Source organism: Mesoplodon mirus (genome assembly GCF_964341445.2).
Source record: "Mesoplodon mirus genome assembly, chromosome: 7".
Lineage (NCBI taxonomy): Eukaryota > Metazoa > Chordata > Mammalia > Artiodactyla > Ziphiidae > Mesoplodon > Mesoplodon mirus.
Genome location: NC_138983.1, coordinates 70,387,462 through 70,403,115, shown reverse-complemented (window position 1 = coordinate 70,403,115; position 15,654 = coordinate 70,387,462). Strand labels below are relative to the sequence as shown.

The window sequence follows — 15,654 nt, the reverse complement described above, 5'->3', positions numbered from 1 at the left end:
GCTTTTCAGAATATCCTCTTGCCCATTATCTTCCCTAACCCTGACTCCTCTTATCCTTTATTATGATTTATGACATTTTTATCACTTAAAAGTCTCTGAAAATCATGCCTTGAGGCAGGAGGCCACTAAAATTCTTATATAAATAATTTCACCTCCCTGGGCCAGCTGGAGGGGGCGGGGAGGTGTAGCAGATTTAGCAGCTGTTGAAGCTATAACCAAGAGAAGTCTTCTTGTCAGTCACAGGAGTGAATCATTCAAATGCCTGCTTTGCTGAGTCCTTCCCAGAGCCATAAGGCAAACTGGATAGCAGTGGTGCTTTCATCACTCACTAAGCCTAAAATGAAGCTCAGCTTCTTACTTTGAAACGTAGCAGGCATATGTATTTGAAAGAGCATGGGTTCTGGAGCCAGCATTGCCACCTACTAGCTAAGTGACCTTGGGCAAGTCATACTGCCCAACTGGGCCTCAATTTCCACATCTGTAAAATGGGATTGATAATACCTGCCTCACAGGGTCATTGTACGGCTCAGACGAGACCATGGGTGTAAAGGGCCCAGTGTGTACCAAGTGCTTATTAGACTCTCAGTAATTCTTCCTGCCCTGAGTCTCTGAGCTGTGGGAATGAGCACCTTGGGGAGGTCGATTTAATGAGGGGTGAAACAATCTGGTTTCCAGAATGCAAAGGCAGAGGACTCAGTAATAGACTTGAATCACAGTTCTATTTTTAGTTCCATCCAGCCTAAGGTTTAAAAATGTGGTGTCTTAACCAAAGGGGGAAGGTGGTGGGGAGGTGGTGGGATGAATTGGGAGATTGGGATTGACACATATACACTAATATGTATAAAATAGATAACTAATAAAAAAAATTTTTTTAAATGTGTTGTCTTCCTCATGTGTCCCTTCCTCCTTTCTGTATAAGCAGTGGAGGATCAGGGTGAGGAGGGGATTGCCCAGCTTCTCCTGCCTTGGCAATCCTGTCTTTCTCCTCATTGGAATCCAGCACGGTCGCCTTGGTTACCATCAGCTTCAAGGGAATCCGTGCAAATGCTTGAACACGAGTGTTTTACTCTAGTCTTCAGTCTTCTAGTCTTTACTCTAGGTTCTCTCACTGCCAAACTGGCCTTCAACTTAAAACTTTGGAGGAATTTCATCCATCACCCCTGCCCATGTTCACAGTGTGGCTGACTTCATGAATTTAGGGCACAGCAGTAAATATTTTTCCAGCAGGTCTTGTTCTCCAGAGGCACACATGCCCCACAGAGCCTGCCAGCCTCAGAGCTCTGGAGAGCCTCCTGGCGCTCATGCGACGTAGAAGAGGAATGCAGACTACTGGGCACCCAGGAGGCACATAAGAATAATAATAATAGCAAATGTTATTTCATGTCTTCCTTGCAGCACCCCTCTGGTAGGCTGGAGTATGGTTTAGTGGCTAAGCACAGGGTTTCAAAGCAAAGAGCACAGGGTTTGAATCCTAACTCTGCAACTTAACACTGTGTGGCCTGGGGCAAATTACTGAACTCCTGAGTGTAGGTCTCCTTATTTGTCAACTGGAGATAATAGTACTCATCCCACAGGGCTGTGAGGATGAGTGAAAGAATGCATGTAGAGCCTCAGCACAGGGCCAGGTACACAGTAAGCACGAAACACAAAGTAACTGTGGCATCAGTTTTACAGCAGAGGAAACAGCAGCCCGGGAAGGTTAACTCATTTGTCTAAGATAGGCATTATCCCTATTTTATGTAAAAGGAAACTGAGGCTGAGAGGTCAAGGATCTTGCCCAAGGTTATACAACTAGTAAGCAGCAGAATCTGAACTTTAAACCAGGTCTCCTGATGTTTTACCAGAAGCCTCTGGAAAACTGGAATAGATACCCCAGACCAGTTTATAACTGGCCCCCTGGTGGTGGAGCTCCAGCCCAGCCTCCCTTCTGCTGAATCCCTCTCTCTAGACATGGGTGCTGGTGAAACGTGTGTGCGTGCACACACACGTTTGTATATAAATACATACATCTAAATGATGGAGCAGGAAAATGTCCTGGGAGACCATGATTCCCCAGAGTGCTCAAGGGATACAGTGTTTTGGTTAATGGATTTTCTCAGAGTATTAACCCCTTGGCTTCAGCTGTTGTTGAGGGTCATTTTGAAATGCATTGCAGCCATTCACTTTCTGATGCTAGAAGGGGCTGTCTAGTGAGCATAATTAAATCCTCCTTAAATGACAGAGAATCTTGGCAGAGTCTCCAGTCATCATTAGAATGACCAGTCGTGATGTTCAGGGCTTTAACAATCTGTACATCTGTCTGGGTCTCTTACACTCACTGTATCATTGAATCATGGCAACAGCCCTTTGTGTGTGTTGGGAGTGAGGAGCAGGATGGGGACATAATTATCCTCATCTCACATGTAAGAGACAGGACTCAGCATGAATGCCTTCTTGGGGATCATATAGCTTAAGAGTAGCAGAGCTAGAACTGAAAGGACATTTGCCAAGGTAGGGCAGTAAAGCAGAAAATAAATGGTTTTTGACTCAGACATACCTGGGTTTAAATCTCAGTTTTGACATTTACTAATGGTATTGACCTTGAGCAAATTACTCAGTCTCTCAGGTCCCAACATCTCTCATCTGTAAAGACAAGGAGAATAATAGTTCCCTTGCTGAAATTATTTTAAGGTTATTCCAAGTATATAATGCACGTAAAGCAGCTAGCGTTGTGCCTGGTCAGAGTAGGCCCTTAGCACATGGAAACTGTTATTATTCTGTCTCCTAGTCCAGCGCTCTTCCTGTTTTACCAAGATGTCCACTACTGTGATGTGGAAGGTTCAGGGGAATGGACTGACCTGTCTTGAGCCCATCAAACTCTAGAAGTGCCTTTCTGAAGTAAATATATTCTCATTAGCTTAAGAGGATGGGGTTTTTTGTTTTATCTCTTTCTAGTAACAGAGCATGAGACAGATTTTTATTCATAGGTAAACTTATATAATTTTACATCAATACAAGAGGTGTTGCAAAGCAATAAAGTAAGTATCATAAATGGATAAATGATAGTGAATGCTCATAGTCTGGAAATACTTTTTGGATCATGTAGGTCTGTCGTTAAAAATAAAAAATAAATATAAAATAATAAATAATAAAAATAAATAAATATAAAAATATGCATAGAATTTGAATAGGAGAACAGGAGACATTTCATGTAGGGTCAAAGGTATGAAGATAAGACAGTGTAAGATATGCTTGACTAGAACAGAAACTGTAATATAAGAGGAGCGTACATGATACGGTTGGGGAAAAGGCTCATATATAGAGCTTCACGTGTGCATGTAAACATATACATATTACTCTCATCTCTTACCCATGTACATTACTAACCTAAACTCCTTAGTTGGAAGTGATCAGAGGCATTGGCCAAATAGATCTTACTGCACTCAGCCTTGATCCGTAGGAAGGCAATACGACGTAGAAGAAAGAGCCCTGGACCAGGAGTTAGGAGATTCCAGGATTGCTCTTGGTTCTATCCCCAACCAACAGTGTGACTTGGATGAGACATGTAAGCTCCCTGGGCCTTACTCCTCATTTATAAAAATGGGCCACTTTCAGAAAATCCTTTGGAACTATTTATCAAGAGCCTTGAAGATGTCCATTCACTTTCTTTCTTAATTCATATTCTGAAACTGTCTCCTTAGGATAGATCTTAAATATGGAAAGAGCTTTATGGTTAAAGATGTCGATCATAGTGTTTTATAATTATTACAATTAGAAGTTGCCTAAATGTCCAACAATTGGGATTAGATAAATTTACGGCCCATCTGCTTGACTAAGTTGGTCACATAAAAATGAAAACAAAAAGGCATATGTTAAAAAAAATACTGGGAAGATCATACTTCCCAATGTGGGCAACATTCTTGATGTCCTCTGGGATTCTTCACAATCTGGCTCTAGCCATTCACACCAGCATCCCTGTGCCCCCGCTCTTTACCATATATGACGACCTTACTATGGTGACCTGAGGACATTTTCCTAACAGACGCCTTTCTCTTTGTAATGCTTCTATATGTCCTGTTCATCCCTCCCGAAATGCCCTTCCCTCCCTTGTCCAGCAAGTGAACACCTGTTCTCCTTCTGGTCCAGCTTTAGATTTCCCCAACTTCTTAGAAAGAATCAATGGCTCCCTCATCTCTGTTCCTGTACATTTCATAAGGGGCCTCCAACACCTGTGTATCATGTTAGTCTTCTGTGTCTGTTTCTGTCTTTCTGTCTCCACACATAAACGACATCTCCTGAGGGCCATATCCCCAGTACTTAGCAGAGGGCCTGGCATTTAATGGGCATTCAGTACGTGTTGATTGAATTATTTTTCACTTTTTACTTTTACTTTTTCCATGTTTTCTGCATATTTTGTAATGACCCTGCTTATGCACAGAATGGAAGAAAAAAACTAATTCATTCATCCATTTATTTTTAAAGAGGTGACTGGCCTAATTCAAAGGTTCTCAAACCTGGCAGTGCATCAGAATCACCAGGAAAGCTTATTAAAATGCAAATTCCCACATCCCTAGACAGGCTTCCTGAATCCCAATGTCTAGGGCAAGGACCTGAATCAGTATTGTTAACAAGCCACTTGGTTATTGTGATGCTTAGCCATGTGTGGGACTCCTTGACCTAAGTACCTCTAAGGTGCTTTCAGCTTAGAGTCTTTCTCCTTCTTGGAGTGGCCTCCTGTCCCTTGCACCCCTGCCATGAGAGACTTCACCATGAGGGCATTGTGGAGCAACAGGCCAGACAACAGAGAATAGCTGTAATAGCTGCATTTATTGAGCATCTGTTCTGTGCCAAGGACTGCTTGTTTTATCTGTACAACAATACTCTAAGATCAGTTTCATTATCTCCATTTTACAGATGAGGAAACAGAGGCAAAGAAAAGTTGTGTCTTGCCCAAGGTTAAGTAACAAGAATGCAGTGGAGCTCGTATTTGAATTCAGTTCTGTCAGGCTTCAAAGCGCAGGAAGCAGAACCTGCCTTACTGCCCCTTCTCTGCCTCCCACTGAAGGTATCCCGGCAGGGCCAGGTGCAGCCCTGCTGTGTGCAGATATGCCAGGTGGGGTGGGTGGGCCCCGGAGCCCCTGCCCTCTGTGCAGACGTGTGGGATTAGCATGCTTGGGCAGCCATGCGCCACAGAAGTGGGGACTCCTGCTCACTAAATGTGCTCTGACACCCACCCACCTGTTTACTGGGTGCAGTGAAGCAGCGGAATTCAATTTGCGGCAGTGACCTAAGAGGGGCTATTTTTAGTAAGAAAGTAGGTCAGGGGCTGCAGCGGTGCTGCCTGAGAAATGAGCAGCCTCCCCTCTCACCGGGAGGCTTGTTCACTTCTCACGCAGCCGGTGTGGAGGTGCAGAAGGCAGACCCGACATCCTCACATGACTGCAGTCATAATCGTCACTGCGGAGCCACTTGGGGGAAATATACATACATCAAAGACACAGAGGTTCTTGTCTAGGTTTGCCTAGGTCCTGGCCCCAGTCTTCCTCAAGAGATTAGAATCCCTTCGGGGAACATCTCGAACATGATAGGAGGCTCACGTATTGTGCTCCTGCTACGATTTGGGGTTTGGTATGCATGATCTCATTTAATCCTTGCAAATACCTCTGCAAAGTAGATATCATTATCCCCATTTTGCAGATGTGGAAACCGAGTCACAGGGACATTGAGACTTATGCAAGAGCACACAGCTCATGTGTAGTGGAGCCAGACTTTGAATCCTGTGTGAGACTTCAAAGCTGAGGACCAGATGACCAGTTCATCAAACCATGCTGGAGGTGATGTTTTTAAATTACCACTCCACCCCTGCCCCATTTTGCTCGGTACTTCAGAGAAAGCAGTCGAGATGGCTTTCTCCAGCTGGACTTATCTGAGTCAGACAACCTACTCCTTCCAGGGCAGGAAAGGGTACGCAGACGTCTTCCCCAGAGAGGAGAAAGTACGTTTCTGCATGCTGCTGCCCAATCACTGAAGCCAGTAGTTGCCAAAAACAAACCCACCACCTGATTTCCCTGGGCCTGGAGTGTCTCAAAAGGCTCTGTCCCACTGGCTCTGCCCCATATTAACTGCAGACCTGTGGCAAATTGCAGGGCACTCGTTGGTGATGCACAGGCGGACACAAGCTTGTTAACAGAATGCAGTAACTGACACATCGTGATTCATTATGCACAGCACGGAGGACTATAGCAGAAGCCCACTTTGTGGCCAATGGCTGCTGGCACCACCAGCCTTGAGAATTTGTTCCTGGCTCTGTTCTGGCTCTCCAGCTGGAAAGCACTGTACCTCCAGGGCCAGAAGCAGTCTGAGGCTCCTGCCTTATCCTCCTCCCTCCCTCCAGGCAAGGAGTGAGGATATTTCCCCTGTCCCCAGGCTGCATAATCTCTGAGGGAGGTTATTTGTTCACTCACTTATTCAACATGTATTTTTGAAAATGTGCCAGGCATGTCACAGAGAACAAGACAGACAGTTCCTGCCCTCACAGAACTTACAGTCCCTCTCTGGGCCTCAGTTTACTTATCATCAAATGGGTAGGGAAGAGAAAAGTGGATTGCTCCATCTCTTCTAGCTCTAAGATTTCAGAATCTATGATTCTGGATTATAGTGTCAATCTTAGTCATTTATATCCAATGCCAAAGGAAAAAAAATGAAAATCTAGAATTTCAGAAGCAGATGGGAACCATGGACATAAGCTAGTTCAATTTCTTCACTTACAGATGAGAAAAATGAGGCTAAAAGAAGAGCGTGACTTACCCAGTGGCAGAGCCAGGCTAGGGTGGCCGGTGCCCTCTGAGCCCAAGCCTCACCTCCAGCCTTCCAGAGGCTGCCTCCTCTCTCAGCACACTGATGACCCCCTCCCGGAACCCTTTCTACATCCGGCTTCTCTAACGCTGAGCTTTCCTGAGTCTCTCCTACCTACATCGCCAACCCCTGCTTCTGGGCTCCCTTACCAGCCTCAGAGCCTGCGGCCTGCGAGTGGAAGAAGAAGGATGAGCTCTGCCTCAGAGGTAGCGAACCTGGTAGCTGAGCCTCAGAAGGTGAATAGAATTGGATTCATTATACCAAGACCTCCAGATAGATGGCCGAGAAGGAGTGGAAACAGAGCAGGTAGAGTTTGCTCTGAGCTCTCAAATAAGCAGATACAGACAAACTACAGTGAACCTGGAAGGGAAGGGGAGCCGGTGGCGGTGGCCGGGGAGCAGTTGCGCCATGAGCTCACAGAAGCCCCGCAGAGGGGCCGGCCTCCCCTCGTGCCGCAAAGCCCCTCTGTACCTCTGCCCTTTGCCTGCGTCCTCCATTTAGCCCGTGGAAAGAATCTCAAGCGGGGAGGAAGAGAGGATCTTTCTGATGATCTAGTGGGGCGAGGGGATTGAGTTCACAGTGGAGAGGTCAGCAGTGGGAGGCGCAGCACTTTTTCAGTGACCAGAACGTCACTCCGGGTGGGGAAGATGCTGTGGGTAGACAAGGCTGTAGCCAGCTCCTAAAGTGCCTGTTTGTCTGTGGCTTTCCCCTTCTCTCCGTCACAGTCTGGGAACCAGTACCTTGAAGCACTCGATTAATTAATAAGTTTTCTGCACTATAATGATCCCCTAGGTTGGAGGTGCTCAGAGGTAGGAGGGTAGGTCAAATGTAGGTCAGAGGCGAGCAGAGGATGAGAATACTGTTCTTGATTATGAAAACCTATATCCATTTTGTGTATCCATGTATAATTTTAGTCTCCTAAATTGATCTGTATTATTTTCCATGCTGTATTTTTGTAGAATATAATTTTCCAGTAGGCATGTAACATTGTTCTCAAAGAACTACCTAACCCATGTACATAAAATGTGCCATATGTGCACTTATAAAAGTATATATCATGCTTAAAAATAAATCATTCTGAATTTTTAACAGATGACTTCAAGTCACTTGGCTGTGAGGTGGAAACATAAGTCTGAAGCATTGACTCTTGTGTGTCCTTGGGCTGCTCACCTTCCCTTTCTGCCCCTCTGCTCTCATACGTACAGAGTGAAAGGGTTGGATCAGTGTGGTTTTGCTCACCTGGCCTGTGAACCAGTTCTATCGAATCACTTGAGATGATTGTTAAATGTACAGATTACTGGGCCCAACTGAAGATCTGTAGAATTGGGAATTGAGTACTTGCAAATTTTTAGTTCTAACAGTCCTCCAGGTGACTCCAGGTCATGCAGCCAGGTTTGGAATAGTTATCTTCCAAGAACCCCACTGGTTCTGTTTTAGAATCCTCTGCCTTCTCTTTCTTGCTCAGTTTTCCTGATTTTCTCTAATCCTTTTTTTCCCTAGAGAGTTCCCCTCACTAGACTGTGAACTTCTCAGGAGCAGGGCCACATCTTGCCCACCTCTGTATCCCTGGAATCCAGTACAAAGCCTGGCACACAGGAAGTGCTTAGTAAGCAGAAGGAGAGAATGAATGGACTTTCGTGGCTTCACTACCATTTTTGCACATCCAAGTAGTTTCCATAATTTTTCCTGTAGATTCAGTCATTATATATCTTCTGATATGATAAAATGAAAAAAACAGATTTTGGAAACTAACAGAAATGGATGTGAATCTCAGTTCTACCTCTACTTGTATAGTAATTTATTCCAAGTCATTTAATCTCTTTAAACTGCAGATTCCTTGATTGTATAACAAGGATAATAGCACCTATTGCTCAAGGTTGTTGTAAGGATTAACTTACTACATGAGCATATGCATGTAAAAGTGCTTGACGTTAAGTAGGAATTCAGATACTTTAGTTGCTTTCTTCCTTTACATGGAAGAAACTCAGAAGACTCAGAAGAATGGATCATCCCCAAGCCAGCCACTGAGGATGAAATATGGTCTTTTATCATCCCCTGGCTTCCTAGGACCCTGAGGCTCTGACTGAGGTCCAGGCCTTGCTCAGTCCTGAGCACATCAGAATTCGGACTTAGAATCTCCTGACTCCAAATGCAGTGTATTCTCTCTATTACTCTGCTACAGGGAAGTAGAAAAAGAAGTAGCAAAAGAAATTCAAGGAACTATTACAGGTTTGGGTTCCCCATGCAGGCCTGATGTCTGGGCTTGCAGTGAGAAACCCAGGTTCATTGAGAGGGGTTAGTTTCCAGGGCCGAAGGTCTTTGGGTTGGTTTTGTTAGCACATCAGCTCCCCTCTCCACACACTCTGGGCTGGAACTGCCACAGCATGCTGCTTTCCATAAAAGTCTTTTTTTTTTTTGGCCGTGCCCCTCGGCTTGCAGGATGTTAGTTCCCCGACTAGGGATCGAACCCGTGCCCTCAGCAGTGAAAGCGCAAAGTCCTAACCACTGGACCTCCAGGGAACTCCCCTTAAAAGTCTTTTTCAAACCAAGTCCAGCTGTTTTATCCCCCAAAGGGCAGCCAGATTCGTTGTCCTCTGGGAAGAATGGTAAATGGTTATCCCTCCCCACGATGCCTCCAGCACCGCAATAACAACAACAGCCACCCTTTACCAAGTGCCTCCTGTGCTGAATCTTCCCTGTGCTGACATCACTGTGAGTAGGTATTATTAGCTCCATTTTACAGGGGAGCAGGTTGTCATTAAGACTGTAGACTTCAGAGTTAGACTGAGGTTCAAGTCCTGGCCCTACCATGTTCTAGCCAACCCTCTCTGAGTCTCAGTTTCTTTATCAGCAAAATAGGATTAGTAATGTATACCTCATAGTACTATAAGGACTGTGTGAATACCACATACGTGGTACTTGACATAGTGCCTAAAACATGGTAAGGAAATCCTCCATCAATGTTAACTGTGGTGATGATGACCCATGACAGTGATGGTGACAGTGCCATGATCTCTTGATCTATAGAAGGTAGGCCATCATAGTAGATACTAGAGGGATGAGGAGAGATGGCAAAAAACCCCAGTAGTTCCTAAGACAAACTCAAGAGAACCTCAGGAATGGTGTTGGAAAGGAACATGGTGTTATTGGTTGGAATAAATTCAGGGAAGAGCTGTGTTTTACTTATTCATTTAGTGTATTTTTATTGACTACCTACTATGTGTCAGGCCTTGTGCTAAAAGCTGGAGATACAATAATGATACAACAGATATGATCTCTGCCTTCAAGGAGCTTACAGCCTCATGGGGGAATCAGACACTATTAAAATATTTACACTAGGATAATTATTAAAATAATTATAAAATTACAAACTAGGATAAATGCTATGAGATAAAGGGACAGGTTGCCATGGAAGTATATAACAGGGGTCCTGACCTACTTCAGGTGATCAGGGATAGTTTTACTGAGGAAGTAACACTGAGCTGAGATTTGAAGGATCATTAGGAGTTTAGTAGATGAGGGAGTGAGTGAAGTAGAGAAAAGCTTCCTAAGCATATCAACCAGTATGGCCCCTAAGGTGAGAGGTAGCTTAGTGCTTTCAGAGAACTGAGAAGGTCAGAGTGACTTCAGTGCAGAGAGTGGGGAAGAGTGTGAGACTGGAGAGGGAGATTAGGGCCTTGCTGAGGATTTTTTTTCTCCTTATTCTATGATCATGGGGACCATTGAAGGATTTGGAACAGAGGTTATTATACATGTGTGTTGCACATGTGGGGAGTGATATGACCAACTTGGTATTTATAAGAGGTCTTTTTGGCAGTGGTGTTGAGAATGGGTGGGAGGGTACAAAAGTCACTGTTGGGAAACCAGGTAAGAGGAAGCTTTGCATTAGTCCCCCCCCACAAATAATGCTGGATTGGGCTGAGTAGTGACATCAGAGGTGAGGAGGGAGAAGGGGTTTGAGATATTTAGGAGGTAAAATTGGCAGGACTTGATGATGGACCTATGAAGAAAGAGGAAGTAGGAAGGACAGCTCCCAGGTTTCTGGATATACAAATGAATTATGGCCCTGCCATTCTAAGCTTAACCAAACAAACAAACAAAAAAGCTGAAAAAGATAAGACCAGATGTGGGTAGAAAGATCTTGATCTGCTTTTGAGCACATTGTGTTTGGGGTGCCTTTTAGACATCCAGATGTAGATGATCCATGCCTGGGGCCACCAATGGTAGGACACAGTAACCTTGGAATGCCTTTGGGCACTCTGACCCAGATCCAGGCTCTCTAGGGGTCAGGCTTGTTTAGTCCAGTTGGTCTGAGGACTCATGATTTGCTTCTCACCCTTCATGGTTCTGTTTCCTTACCAGAATATCCTGAAAAGGGGTGTCAAGAGGGAATTCAGCCCAAGGGAGGGGTACAAACAGTCTGGGGAGAGAGTCAGCTTCCCCAGGGGAAACAATTCAGATATTGATACATGTTGTCTTAGGTGTTTATTTCCCCAAATCTGTGGTTGAGATATTTGTGTTTGATGTGTGTTCATTTCTTTATTCATTTATTAATTAAAATGTTTTCTATTAATATCTATCTACAATATGGCAGGCACAATGCCAAGTCAGAAAGGACCCCTGGTTCTTTGGGAAGTGTCATCCCCAGAACCTCTCTGGCATTGCTGTTCTTGTGATCAGAAAGAAACCACATAGGATGCTGCCCTTTTTCTGAATACTAAATCTCCAGGATGCTGACTGCTGACTTTTATCAAGGGGCCATGTCCTTGACTTCAGAAAGTTGGTTTGTCAGGGGCTCCCTCTGAAGCTGAGACTCCCAGATCTGTCTCTGGGCTTCCTCTCTTTCTCAGAGTGTCCCTAGACAGGATCTGTGTCAATGCCAGTTCTTTACTGTGAAAGGGGCACAGCTGGGCAGCCTGAGCTCCAACCCCCCATGCCCACGCCTGGGCCACGTGTTCCTATGTGTTGTCCCAGAGCATCTTTCTGTGTCCAGGTGACGGTGAGAGAAGTGGCAGTGCAGGCTTTGTGTCCTCATCTGAAATGGCCGAGGAAGGGGGACTGGGGGGCAGAGGGGGGAGAGCAGAGGAGTGACTCATTCAGCCCGGCACCATGTGATAGGGTCTGCGAATACCCATGTGCAGCAGATACATGCTGTAAGAACATTTGCCTTGTGAAACTCTAAACTCACGAGCCACACGACTTCAGGACAGTGATCACCATCATGAAAGGGAGCATAGTGTCCTTTCAAAAATCCTCTAGCATATTTAACATGCAGCGCAGTGAGGGAGGGGAAAAACTACGCCAATTTAGGCACTTGGGGGAAGTTGACATTCCCTATGTCAGTGGAACAAAGAACTTTGTACAACTGGAGTGGATGGTGAGCCCCTGTTTAGGGGAGATGTTCCTGCTGAGGGTGACCGTATGTCAGGAGGGACAGAGAGACTCCTTCCCAGGGTGGGATGGTAGACTGAGAATTGCATCTCTAAGATTCTCTGATTCTTGGCTTTGCTTTTCATCTTGAAAAGTAAGTCTGCCTTAGGCAAGTCTGCCAAGGATGGAAGTGTCCTTGAAGTCAGAAGGACCTTGGCTAAATCCCAGCTCCACCTCTCCTAACTGTGTGACTTGGGCGAGTTGCTGTCTGAACCTCCTTCTCCTGGTCTGCAAAACCAGGTCCATAATACTTCGCAAAGTGTGTGTACAAGGGTCAAATGAGTTAAGCCTAGCAGCCAGCACCCCAGGATATGAGACAGGGAGAAGCTTTGCGGAGCGCCTAATCAGCGGATCAGCTGTCAGCGCTGGTGTGTGCGCACGGCCTGGGACTGCACACTCTGGTCAGAGAGAACATTCGTTGCTCCCCAGAGCACAATGCAGGGCATGTGCCAGCTCGCTGGCAGCCTGGGGCTGGGACACACTGTCCTATTTCTGCCTGAGGAGACATGGGCTTAGCAAGCAGTTAGCCCACCTGGCTTAAGTTTCCCCAGAGAACTCAGTCCTCATTACAGAGAAATCCTTTCAGGTTCCAAGGGTGGCATGTTGCTGCAATCTGACCCCTGTAAGAATTCTGGCTATGTCCCCTTCTCATGCCAGCTCTTTCCTAAAGCTGATTTTGTGAGGAGTTATTTTCCTAATATGTTGGATAAAATCCTGATGCATGTTTCTGATGGTGTCTTAGGAGGTTCGCACTGTTTTTATTTTCCAGGGGATCACTAACGAGATATGAACTAGCCTTTGGATGGAGCTAGCACAGTCACTGTCAACTCAAGGCCATTTGCTGCCTGCAAAATCCTTGGTACCCCAGGCATGGCTCTGGCTTCATTGTCACCATCTAGCACATGTGAATCGTGCCAACCCGAAGACACTTGTCCCAGTTCAGGGTGCCTATCACAGTCATCACAGTTTCCATCTGCACATACAATGCAGATTTATATTCATTGGTTATTTTCTCCTCCAACATCCCTGCAGGCTCTATAGGGTAGACTTCTTGGCCCCTTTTTTCAGATTAAGAGAATATGGCTCTTGCAAGTAACCGTAATTTGTCTGACATCACACAGCTGATTATTGGCAGAGCTGTTTTTCAAATCCTGGTCTTTTTAAGGGGCAGCCTGACAGAGTGAAACACCATCCAGCATTTGCATCTCATCTGTGACATTCACGAGCTGTGTGACCTTGCACATACTAGTCATTAGTATTGTACATGGTTATCAACATTAGTGGTAACAGTGAAGTTTCCAAAGCATCCAGCATGGCGATAGGAGCTCTACACCTCATCTCATTGCATTCTCCCACTAGACAGGAGAGATGGGTTTCATTATTATCTGTTTTACAGGTAAGCATCCTGAAATTCAGAGAGCTAGAGTAACTTGTCTCAGCCTCAGTTTCTCTATAAAATAAGGATATTAACACCTCCCTGGGAGGGTGATTACGAGGACTGAATGAATGTGTGTAAACTGCATAGCACAGGGCCTACAATGGATGAGACACTCAATCAATGCTTCCTTCCTTTCTCTAGTTCCCCCTCTGACTCCTAATCCAGTGGTCTTTCCACTGCATCCCATTTAATCCATTTAGAAGCTGAGGTCATGCTGAAGTCCTTTCATAGCTTTCTCTCTCACTCTCTTCCCACCCCCCAGAGGCCACTTCAAGTCTCTGATCTGAGCTGTCTGTCAGATACCGCCTCTTTAGTCTTCTGCCAGTTCAGGAAGCACCATCTTTTCCTGGCATGCTGCTCCACACCCCTGACATTTGCCCCAGGGCTATGTGCTGGCACCCTAAAGCCTGCCCTGGCCTCTCCAGCCGCAGGACGCTCCCCTTTCCCGACTTTCTCTAAGGCAAACACAGGTGGTTTTTTTTTATTTTGGCATCTTGCCTGAAACCTTCATGTTGTTATGTTGTGTTTCATGAGGGCTGGCACAAGGCAGTGACCTGGAACCCAGGTCTCCTGACTTCCAGCGTCATGTTCTACAGCTTATTATTTAATGTTTAAGAAGCATATGCAGTAGGTCATGGGCAAAAATAGAAGCCCTGTCTTTGGGGATCCTCAGAAATGTATTTATTTGGCTCTCAATAAATGTTTATTTAGCATCCGCTCTCAGCCAGGCCCTGGGTGTGGCAGTGAAGGAAGCAGGCGGGTCTGTCCTTCGTGGAGCTTTCCCAGAGCTCACATTCTAGGGTAGGAGGTAGAGAATAAAAACGTGAAGTAAGTTGGAAAGATACTTTGAGATTTTAAGTTTCATGAAAGAAATTAATTGGACTGCGGGATAGAGAGTACCTGGCGGGTGTTTTGTGCACTGTGATTAGGTAGGGTGGTCAGGGAAGGACTCCTTGAAGAGGTGCCATTTTGAGCTGAGATCTTCAAGGAAAAGCTGGGGCAGGAGGATTCCAGGCTGAGGGAGCAGCGAGAACAAAGACCCAGGGGTGGAAAGGGCTTGGCTGTTCTAGGAGTGAAATGGAGATCTGGATGACTGGGGCACAGTATGCCAGAGGGAGGAGGGAGGAGGGAGAAGGTCGGGAGCTGGAGGATGTTGGGCCCCGGAGGCCAGAGAGTTTGCGTTTCTAGATCCAGTGGGAAGCCACTGAAGGGCTTTAAGCAGAGGAGTGATGTGATCTGAAAGAAAGCTGAGGTGGCTAAGTGGAGAATGGATTGTATGTGAACGAGGAAGCAGAGATACCAGTTAGCAGGCTGTTACAATAGCCCAGGAGAGTTGACAGTGGCCTGGACTGGGTTATGACAGTGGAGACAGAAGCAGTTTGTGATTACGTTGAAGTTAGGACAGCAGGGCTTGGTGAAGGATTAGATGAAATAATCCATTCTGCTCAATCTATTCAGTACCTATTTAGCATAAATCAAAGTGATCCCTAGTTTCAGTTCCTAAACTGGGGGTTGAGGGGGACGACAGACACCTGGCGGTGGGTAGACTGGAGAGGTGATGGACCTGACTGCCAGGATGTACCTCTCCAAGTTTGAGAGACCATAGATAGAGGCTAGTCCTTGCATCTCTGAAAGACAGCTTGGAGGAGTGAAAAGGGGAGATTTTTCAGAGAATTCATTCGTTCAGCAGTCCTATAGCAAGTGCCTTATCCATGGCTGGTGTTCTGCCAGTGGTGAGTAAGATAGGGCTCTGCTCTTTAGCACCTCCCTTCTCTTGGGGGAGGTAGAAATGTAAACAGACAAATCTCAGTGAGTCAGGATAATGACAAAGGGATGAACAAGGGGATGTGGGAACATGAAGGAGAGGACTTTCCATAGGGGAAGTAAGGGAAGGCCTCACAGAGAAATTGGGCATCAAAGGGGTTAGGAGAAAGAACATTCCAGAAAAGGGA

At 45.7% G+C, this 15,654-nt stretch overlaps 1 protein-coding gene across 2 annotated transcripts in view; it reads left to right on the top strand.

The window, feature by feature from the left end:
- Window positions 1-15,654, top strand: part of SERGEF (secretion regulating guanine nucleotide exchange factor) — a 223,672-nt gene that overhangs the window by 158,329 nt on the left and 49,689 nt on the right. The gene's annotated exons all lie outside the window — the stretch shown is intronic.